This window comes from Oryctolagus cuniculus, chromosome 7, assembly GCF_964237555.1.
Source record: "Oryctolagus cuniculus chromosome 7, mOryCun1.1, whole genome shotgun sequence".
NCBI classification, from domain to species: Eukaryota; Metazoa; Chordata; class Mammalia; order Lagomorpha; family Leporidae; genus Oryctolagus; species Oryctolagus cuniculus.
Window position 1 is genome coordinate 16,959,241 of NC_091438.1, and position 6,989 is coordinate 16,966,229.

Here is a 6,989-nt window from a genome sequence, read left to right on the forward strand (position 1 = left end):
CGGGGGTTGAGAGTTATCTTTAAATTCATGGACAAAAACCACTGTAAAATGTAATGTTATTGGCCAGCACCGTGGCTCACTAGGCTAATCCTCCACCTTGCGGTGCTGGCACACCAGTTTCTAGTCCAGTCGGGGCTCCGGATTCTGTCCGGGTTGCCCCTCTTCCAGGCCAGCTCTCTGCTGTGGGCAGGGAGTGCAGTGGAGGATGGCCCAAGTCCTTGGGCCCTGCACCCCATGGGAGACCAGGATAAGTACCTGGCTCCTGCCATCAGATTGCGCGGTGCGCCGGCCGCAGCGGCCATTGGATTGTGAACCAACAGCAAAGGAAGACCTTTCTCTCTGTCTCTCTCACTGTCCACTCTGCCTGTCAAAAAAAAAAAAAAGTAACGTTATTAAAATAGATTTATTATCCCTGAAAAAAAAAGTATGATAGTTTTACTGTTGTTTATAGCTATTGTACTTGTCTCTGTGTGTGTGTTGCCTCCAAACTCATGTTGAAAATTAATCCTCCAGTGCAGACCCCAGGGACAGGAGGGAGTCGGAGTGGGAAGAGGCCTCGCGGGGGGCCACTGCAGCCACCTGGTGCAGCCATGTGACCATGGAGTTGGTGCCCTCCTGGATGGCCCACCACTGGATGCTTTCTAGGTCAAAGGCCCTGTCTGAGCCGGCAGCCTCCTTCTGCAGTCCCCGGGTGCCTCTGCCGGCTGCCCATTCTGCAGGCAGAGGGCACAGGGGGCCAGAGGCCTGGGGTGGCGCCTAGTTGTGGCTGAGCCTATGCAGTGGTGCAGGAGCTCCTCCTTGGACCGCGGGCTGGGGGAGCTGTCATGTCCACTTCCCCGGCACGGGGCCTGGGGGACTGTGGGCTCCGGGCCTCTCAGGTTTCTGGCTGGCTCCTGATAGGGCTCAGGCACACTAAGCGAGCTGGCAGAGGAGCTCAGGGAGTAGCAAGGTGGGATATCCTCGGGGATCAGCCGGGGCTGGGCCCAGGGGGCTCCTTGGCTGGGGCCGGGGCCTCCTTCCCGCCCTGCTTCAGGGCCTGTGGGATGATGGATGGCCACACCGTGGGAGCGGCCAGGCCAAGCAGGGTGCCTCTTCAGAGTCCTAGAAGCAGTACACGCCCTCCTCGCCCTCCTCAGTGGGTGTCCTGAGGCACAGGGACTGCCTCCCTCCTTCCCCTCCAGCCCAGTCCTTTGGGCCCTTGGGGGCCTGCCCAGGGGCAGCTCCAGCCCAGCTCGGCTCCTGCCTGTGCCCCGGGCCTGCTCCGGGCTCCAGCTGGTACACCCAGCCTTGAGCCGGTACCCTGAGACCTGGCTGGAGGGGGCCGCGAGGCCGGGGGGTTCCTGCCTGTCCAGCTGGCCTCAGACTGCTCCCTGGGGGGCCTTTGCAGGGTCTCCTCACTGAGGGACGCTGCACAGCAGAAGTTGACTGGCGTGTCGGTGCACGAGTCGTCCTCCCGGGCCGGGGTGGACACCAGCATATAGACATGGACGGCCAGCGCCCGGAGGCCGAGCACCAGTGCCGAGGCCACCTTGCGGAGCTGCGCGGGCACAGCCGCCCCCAGGCACTAGCACAGCATCTCCAGCTCCTTGTCCGCGCTGCATGGGTGGGGGAGCCTGTGGGCACCGGCCCCTCCTGGCATCTGGTGGCTTCTTCTCGCAGGCAGTGCCCGCCGCCACCGCCACCCCTGCCAGTGCTGTGGTCCTCAATGTTATATGGTATTTGAGGTGAGGGTCTTTGGAAGGTCATTAGGATTAGATGAGGTATGGGAGTGGGGTTCCTGGGTTTGCATTAGTGCCTTTATAAGAAAAGAAGGAGAGACCAAAGCTCATACACTTTCTCTGTCTCAACATGAGCTGCCCTGCACAACTTCAGGACTCTGCAGAGAGTTCCTTTCCAACCAGAAAGCTCCCATCAGATGCAGCCCCCAACTTTGGGCTTCCTAGTCTCCAAGAAATGGATTTCTTTTCTTAATAAATTATCCAGTCTCTGGTATTGGGTTACAGTAACAGAAAACAGATGAAGACAGCCACCAGTTTCCTTAAAGCCTCAAAAGAACACCAGGGAGGGCAGTTTTCCCCGTTGTCCAAAGATGACTTAGAACAATAATTCTGACTGAATTCTTCTCCCCTCTGCAGACTCACCTTCCTCGTGATGCTGGACACACTGGTGACCTGGGATGCTAGAGATGGTCACCCCGGAGAGGCTGCTCATACTGGGCATGGTGACATGGGTCATCCTGGGACACTGGTCTCACTGCTCATGCCGGGGATGGTGACACTGGGGACCCAGAATCATTCCGGGGACACTGGTCACGAGGGGCTACTGCTCACACTGATGATGATACTGATAACACTTGGGGTTTGCTTTGAGTCAGAAATTTTTGTAGTTTAATCATCCAATTCTGTGTTTTTCAGAAATGCATGTATTTTACCCTAATATGAATACAGACCATTTTACTGGGCCGTCTTTTGATGCTGCATTCAACATCAAGTTCCTTGGCAGAAGACAGAATGTGGCTAATTTACAGGGCTACCTCTGGATGATAGAGACTCCAACTGTCAAGAGCATTTTGATTGTTAGTTTTGAGTCTCTAATGTCTTCAGATGTTGATGTATTTGCTCATTCTGTGCCTCTCCGACTTATGGACCACTTAGCTCTTTGCTCTCTACTAACTGATGATTGCAATGAAGCACTTGATCATGTTCATTACTACAAGTACTCAACAAGCTCATTGGTAGACTCACAAAAAAAGGAGAGTGATTTTTTTCAAAAAAGTGAATATTCAAATCAAACTAGATTTTTCCTAATAATTTCTGAAGTGCATTTAAAACACATACCTCACAATTTCAGATTCATATATAAACATTTTCTAAAATATTTGTTTATTTTCATTTTATTTGAGAGAGAGAGATGAATATACAGAGAGAAGCAGAGTGCTGCTGGTTCACTCCCCATATGCTCATGACAGCCAGGGCTGGGTCAGGCCGAAGCCAGGAGTTTAGAACTCAATCCAAGTTCCCCACATGGGTGGCAGGGGCCCGAGTACTACAGCCATCACCTGATGCCTCCCAGCATGCACCTTATCAGGAAGCTGGATTGGAAACAAACGATCCAGGACCCGAATGAATCAGGCATTCCTATATTGGATGCCTGTGTCCCAAGTGGCATCCCAGCTGTTGTGCCATTTAACCTCACCTTTCCCCAATAAATGAGTTCTTTGGGGACAGGTAGTTGCATTAGAGCTCATTCTTTCAAAACGTCTGCATACTGAATAATTATTTACTGATTAATCACAGACCTAGTGTGTTCTTACATTCTCTCTAACCATTCTGCTTCACTCTCCTATTACTATCTCAGATAACCAATGGATTTCCATCAATAGTAGCTATTTGAATGAAGGGACAAAGACTCACATCTGCAGGGCTGGCACTGTGGCACAGCAGGTTAATCCTCAATACTGGCATCCCATATTGGAGCCCTGGTTCAAGTTCTCACTGCTACACTTCTGCTCTACTTCCCTGCCACTGGGCCCAGGTAAGCAGCAGCACTGACCCAAGTATTTGGGCCCCTGCTACCCATGTGGGAGACCTGGATGAGTTCCTGACTCTTAGCTTTGGCTTCAGCCTGGCCCAGCCCTGGCCACTGCAGCCATCTGGGGAGTGAACCATTGGGTGGAAGAGCTCTGTATCTCTATCTCTCCCTCTCTCTTTCTAATTCTGCCTTACAAACAAATAAAAAAGTCTTAAAAAAACAGCTTGTACTTGGGAAGTGTGGTTTCAGGAGATTTTTCAGGCTAAAGCAATGTGTTGTTAAAATGCATGATGGGTCACAAGAATCTGATGGAATAATCAGGATATTCAAACTAGACACATTGGTTCCACTATGCAAGGGTGAGAATAAAAACGTTCCTGCAAACTTAGGAAAGTCTGGTTGTTCTGTAGCTGTGGCAATAAAGATCCGTGTTCATTGTTTAAACCTCTCTAAATGATCGAGGACAATGCAGTTCTATGAATACACATTTGCCAAACTAAATTGTTGGTGTCAGCACTCACTTGTGAAAGTCAGCCCATCAGGGCAGACTCACCACTGAACTGTACCTCTGAGCACCAATAGCCAGCAGCACTCTCACCCGTGGAGCCACACTTCACGGTGATGCAAGCTCACTCCCCCTCTGAACATCCTTTAGTCCCTGAGCGCCACGCTGCCCCAAGCAGTCATGGACGATCAGCATTCTGCTATGCTCTGAGGGACTGTATCTGCAAGCAGAGTTTCCTCTTGTAACGCTAAGGCTTAACCACAGCTGTGTCTTTTTATCTCAGATCCTCAACAGTGGTCATTCTGGAGATTCTACTGAGACCATTCAATGACTCACCATAGACTGCTTGGAACACAGGTGCATTGACTGGGCCCTAAACTCCAGGTGCCCAATGGATCTGCAGTCAGGTAGAGATACTGGTAATTTGACTTTGACTAATTCCACTGGGCTCTTGATGCTCAGTGTATTTTACTATCTCAGAGTTTGTGACTGTCTTGGTCCTTATTATGTCACCAAGACAGAACACTTGAGACTAGATAATCATAAAGGGAAGAAGTTGGGGCCGGTGCTGTGGCAGAGCAGGTAAGGCAGCCGCTTGCAGTGCCGGCTTCTCATATGGGCACCAGTTCAAGTCTCAGCTGCTCCACTTCTGATTCAGGTCTCTACTATGGCCTAGGAAAGCAGCAGAAGATGGCCCAAGTCCTTGGGCCCCTGCACCCACATGGAAGACCCGGAAGAAGCTCCTGGCTCCTGGCTTCGGTTCAGCACAGCTCTGGCTATTGGGGCCATCTAGGGAGTGAACCAGCGGATTGAAGACCTCTCTCTCTCTCTCTCTCTCTCTCTCTCTCTCTCTCTGCCTCTGCCTCTCTGTAACTAACTTTCAAGTAAAGAAATAAAGTCTGAAAAAATAAAGGAAAGAAGTTTATTAAGCTCATGGTTCTAGGGACTAGAAGTCTAAGATGCAGTTGTTTGTCTATGTATACAAAGTCTTTACGTGATAGGTTTTTGTCTGATGATTGTAAAGGGAGTCATTCTAGAAGGCATAGGTTAGATGGGCATCCAAGCCATGCGAAGCCAAGTCTGAGGGCTAATGAATTGAGCATCACTAGACCAGTGACAAATGTGTGTCAAACCAATTGGTGGAACTTTGTTTTAGAACCATACAGAACTTTTGTGTGGGAAATCCTGGCTGGTCACTTTCTGAAAGCATGACACTTAGTTCAGCCTGTTTTCCAGCTCAACCGATTGTTGCACTGGTGTTTGTAAAGTCTCTACTTCGCCTCTAGTTGGAGACCCTAAGGCACCGTGCACAAACACAAACTGTTGACTAACCAGAGTGACCTGTTGGTTTATCTGTGTGAAAGTCTCTTCTCCTTTAAGAAATAGCTAACTCTTTGCACTTTTCATGACAACTACCAGCAGTTTGTTTTACTTACTGAGAAATTTCTGACAAATGAAAATCAAAGTTAACTTATTTTAGAGAATCTCTCAAAAAATAGGAAACAAACCCCAAGAGAGCTGGTTAAGCCACCACCTCTGATGCCAGAATCCACATGAGCCTGTTTGAGTCTTGTGCCTGGAAAAGTAGCAGAGAGTGGCCAATGTCCTTTGGCCCTGCCACCTACATGGGAGACCCAGATGGCATTCTAGGCTCCAGGCTTCAGCTTGCCTGAGCCCTGGCCATTGCAGCCATTTGAGGAGTGAACCAGCAGATGGAAGATCTCCCCCTCTCTAACTCTGCCTTTCAAATAAATAAATAAATCTTGATATCTCAAAGACTTTGCAAGCTTCCGAACCCTACCCTCCTTGCATTTCTCTGTCTTGTGTTATTTCTATTCAGCTTTATCTGACTATGTGAACTAATCTTCCTTTGGGGTTTCTCAGGAAAAATGCAATCATCTTGCAAAATTGCCAAGCAAAAAATCAGGGGGATGGGGCAGACGTGTCTGCCAGCTCCTCGGTGCTCATGGTATGTGGGCAGAGACAGCCACTGTAAGGCGAGGCTGTGTAACTGCCTAGACAATGGTCAGACACAGGACCTACCTCCCGGTGATGTGGATAAAGTGTCTGAGGAAGATCTGTGCAGGAGGCGACACTTGAGTAGCGACAAGATGGAAGATGAGTGGGAAGAGCAGTCAGGTGGAGAGTGGCTTGTGCAAAGGCCCTGAGGCAGCCCACACGTAGCTGACCTGCCCCCACAACTCGGGCCCATCTTGGCTGCCCCTGAAGGGGGGCACAGCTAGTGTAAGGCTGGGATGGGTGTTATTTGAGCAGAGCTTTGAGTAAGGAAAGAGAGCTCCCAGCATTCCCTGTGCAGAAGAGGACTTTTCCTGGAGAGTGGGCAGATCCTGGTCCCTGTGTTAACCCAGAGCTGAGACCTCATTTGCTTTTGAAGCTGTCTTGGGTCATTTGTTTGAAAGACAGAGTGACACACACACAGGTCTTCCATCCACTGGTTCACTCCCCAAGTGGCCCCATTGGACAGGGCTGAGCCAGGCCAAAGCCAGGAGCTTCTTCCGGGTCTCCCATGTGTGTGCAGGGCCCCAACACTCAGGCCATCTTCCACTGCTTTCCCAGCCATCTGCATGGGAAGTGGAGCAGCCGGGACTCAAACTGGTGCCCATGGTGCAAGTGGCAACCCATGCCAGCTCCGGGACAGGGAAGGCATGTTTTAGTCTTTTCTTCCTTCTTCTTCTCCTCCTCCCCCTCTCCCTCCTCCTCTTCCTCTCCTTCCCTCTCCCCCTGATTCAAGATTTTATTTATTTGAGAGGTACACTTACAATGAGAGGGAGAGAGAGAGAGAGATCTTCCATCTGCTGTATGGCCTCTGCATTCCAAAATAAAGCCCTAGATATCCTCAAAAAGAAAAAAAAAGAATCCATGTATGGTCTCAGGAGATGATCTATATTATCATTTCTAAATTGTAGCCTCAATTATTTTGTGATAAAAAATA